Source organism: Pundamilia nyererei, unplaced genomic scaffold, assembly GCF_000239375.1.
Source record: "Pundamilia nyererei isolate P.nyererei 1_Seehausen unplaced genomic scaffold, PunNye1.0 scaffold00446, whole genome shotgun sequence".
NCBI classification, from domain to species: Eukaryota; Metazoa; Chordata; class Actinopteri; order Cichliformes; family Cichlidae; genus Pundamilia; species Pundamilia nyererei.
Window position 1 is genome coordinate 52,518 of NW_005187847.1, and position 4,165 is coordinate 56,682.

The window sequence follows — 4,165 nt, forward strand, 5'->3', positions numbered from 1 at the left end:
GGCAGGTGCTGAGGAAGGCAACTTCTGTCCTGTTGTGTTCAGATCATCCTCTCTTTAACGATTTTCAACTGCTTCCATCAGGTCGTCGTTATAAAATGACTGCAGTGAAGACAAAGCGACACAAATTGTCATTTGTACCTAGTGCTATTATCTTAATTAAAAACACTAAATTGTAAGTGTTGTTGCCATTGCACATTGCACTTTTTTCGATGGAGTATCTAGGTTGTTTTATCAGGCTTATATTATATTATAGTATTTTTTTAATGAGTGTACGTGATGTGTTGGTTGTATGTTTGTTGTTTGTTTTGACATACTGCGAATCAATTTCCCATCAGGGACAATAAAGTTACCATTGAACCATTGAACCATTGAAGAGTAGATAGTTCAAGTTCTGACTGATCGAGATCTTTGGGGAACATGATTCCCGTCCCAATGTATCCCAAGTAGGGGACTGTCTGACCATTCGCACCTTCAACCTCTAGGAGATCACTGATGGGTTTTATAGGATGATCAGGTAAGTGTTCTTGATAGAAGGATTGGGCAATAGTGGTTACTTAAGACCCTGAGTCGAGCAAGCAACTACATTCAATGCCATTGATAACCATTCTGGCTGTGCATTTCTACCCACAAGTCTTTTGGGGAGTTTAGGCACTGAGTGAACGTTAGCTGTTTCACACTGGGCTTTCATTGTCTTTTCCTTGGTGGGACTTTGTTCAGATTTAGCACCCATCTGTCCTGCAACAGGGGCTCCTTCTTGTTTAAATTAAAGGACTCATCGACTGGTCTGGATATTTCCCATTTTCACTGCTTTTGTCTGAGGGCATTCCTTTTAGCGGCTACTAATGCTGGGTTGGCCTCATTACTACAGTTGGAAGCGATATGACCATCTTCCCCACACTTGAAACCGTATCCAGGTTTGGGTTTGGCTTACACTGCAGCAATTTGTGGTATCTGTTCCGGCTTTTCATGAGTTTTGGTACTTGTGTTCTTTTTTGCTTCCTTTTGAGGTTTCTTTGATCTTTTCTCTGTTTTGTCAGGTCTGAGCTGTGCGATTTGAGACCTGAGGTCAGCAATTTGCTTCTGGAGGTCAGGTGAATTGTTATCCATTTCATGCTCATAATCGTTCCTACCATGAGAGCATGTGGTGGGGGGCGGATTCACGGGCATCGGCAAAAAAACAAACAAAAAAAATTGCTCGTACTCATGCTGCCCCGACATCAGCCAGCGCATATTGGGAATGACATAGGCACCGATCGGTTTTCTATCACCCATTTGCTGGGAGTGAGGGCACCCTCCGTTTGCGAGGTGCGCCTGCTGCTTGCGGCACAGAAAGGAGAGGGCGGGACGGTGGGGGATTCTCTGGCTGGCTGGAGCAGCATCTAATAACCAACTCGCAAAATAAAACAATAAAAAAAACCCCAACAAACACGAAAACACGAGCCATTATGATACAGACTTATAATTTGCACCGATGTTTTTTCGAAATTCACGCGAAAAGTGAGCGCGAGAGCCCTCGGTGCTTGCTGCTGAAGTCAAAGTAAACTTTATTGTCATCTCCGCTATATACAGTCCAGTATATAGAGAGACGAGACAAGGCTCCACTTACAGCAGTGAAAGTAAACGAACAACAAATATAAGAAGAGTAAGAAAATAAATACACACTTTAGGACTAGGGGTTAAGGGATCAATAACAATTTAAAATTAATAATTTACAGTTTGATGATCTCACACACAACCTGTCGACAGGGGAGGGGGGCCGGCTGCTTCCAGATAGAGCACATTTCATTCATAATGATGTAAATCCAATCCCATTATATATTCATGATTTGAATCCTGGGTTGTGTGAAATCCCAGAAATACACCTTAGACAAAGTGAATCTGTGAACTAAGGTGTAGGTCTATTAGGTTATATTGTGGCGAACCTCGAGTTGGGGGATTTGTGTTCATACTGGAGTGCAAAATGAAAACCAATGGAAGATGGACAAGAAAAGTTCAAAGCCATCAGGTGCTCAGTGACCTGCTTCGGAGTTTGTACGTGTTTTGCAGTTTGTACATGCTTCGGAGTTTGTATGTGTTTTGTCTCTAGGGGCCACCATAAATATACTTTTATTTATTCACACCACATAAAATGTAATAAATGAATCATAAAATACAAAAAACAACTATTTACATTTCAACTTTTAACTATTTAAATTTTCAGCTTTTTCCTTTTAAACAAATTTAAAGTAAAACAACACAAAACACTGCAAACCACAACACAATAATATATAAATTAAAATATGCAAAACAAAAAGAAGATACACATTCTCTGTCATATAGGCCTAGGATGATTTTTTTGGGAGAGTGTTTTCCTGCTTGGAATTTCATACATAGGATTCACTGCATGAATAAACTTTCTAAATCTAAATTTATCATCCACAACCAAAAATAATTGTGGATCATTACTATACCTTTCTAATGTGACAATATTGTCTCTTGTTGTTGTAATTGGCTTTCTTTCTCTTTCGGCTTTGTCTCTAGGGGCCACCGTATATACTTATATATAAACATATATAAACAAAACCATGTTTTTTTTTACCTTAGTAATTCCTTTTGTGCATAGTTTTATATTGTTGTTGATAATAAATTAATTAAAGCAACAAAACAACCTGAAGAGCTGGTTGGGAGCCGAAAGAGCTGGCTGTTTTTAGTGAGCCAAACCAAAAGAGCCGGTTCTCTAAAAACAGCCGGAATTCCCATCACTAGTAGTTGGAGAAGTAGCTCCACAAAATGAGGCTTTTAACAATGTGCTCTACAATAACTCGCTGCACTTCAGGTGTGCTTAAAAGGTTGGTGGGAATCTGAGGGGTTTGTTTTATTTGGCCTCTGCAGGTCGATGAATATAGTTCAAGGCACTTACATGGTTGCTATTGGGTGTTAAAGGGGGAGAAGGTAGGGCCTCATCACTGTGGGGCACTGGCTCTTGTTCAGTGGAAGGCTCAGCTTTGTGGACATCTCCTCCCAATGACTCCCCAATTTTAGCTAGTTCATCCATGAAAACGTCTTCAAAAGATTGGTTGCTTCGCGCTGCTACATCCTTAAGCTCTGAAAGGTTACAGTAGCTGTTCCGTTGGTTTCAATTCTATATGCACTGGCTAGGTCTTGAATGTGATAGACAACTTCTGGTTTCACAGTGCAAGGTCTGTCGTAAGGCAAATCCGGTCTTTAAGTGATGACGTGATTAATCCTGCTTCCGGGCCCAACGTATTCTGCATTTAATAAGGCTGTTGTATTTTTAACATGTTTTAATGCTTTGTATCTTGTTCTATTTAATCTCAACAAGCCCCTAAAATCAGTCAGTGATCACTGTTGGCTTCTCTCGGTTTTTATTACTGCTAATCATTTTAAAGCTCAGTTTTTAAACCCTTACGATGTAACTACAGCGCAGCCCAAGCAGCAGTATATTAATGACTAACCTCGTTTTGTGGCGGGATTATCTCGGTGGGTCTCCTGACTGACGTTTGGTCCGTTTACAGCATCCTACCATGCGATTGCATTTGCCCCTAACCTTTGGGAACCCTCACATTAACTTTTATCAAGTGGAAAGTTCGTTAGCGTTCGTCCTCCAGCTTTACTGTTTATGTTATGCTGGATGGAAGCTAGCGAGCTAACTCCCTGCTAACTTCTAACTCTGTTAAATGTCATAAATTACGTTTTCCTGGATGCCTGAATGTTAAATTTAATTGTTACACCTGGTAGAGCAGCAACACTGATCATTTTATTACAGATGAAAGAATTGAGACAGTTTTTAACTCTCAGTAATGCTGCAGTGATCATTTGACTTAGGGACCTGCAGCGGAGTTTGGGTCCAGACATGGCTAATGATTTCAGACTTAACAACCGGATATCTTTTCTCTAGTTCCTTAGCAGTAGCCTCATGTTGAAACTCCACAATAATCTGACCACCAGTTGGTAGCTTAATCTGCCTACTGACAGGACCGAAAGCTTTTACAAACTCAATTATTTCTTTATCAATGATTGTGTTAGTTAAACCACTGACCAAAACAGCATTTTGAACTTTAACATTCTCTGTTTTCACAACTTCCATTGTTAGCACACGTAAAAGTACCAGTCGTTGAAAAAAAAAAGTCATTTTGAAGCTCCGGGCACTCTTAAAGGTTTTATT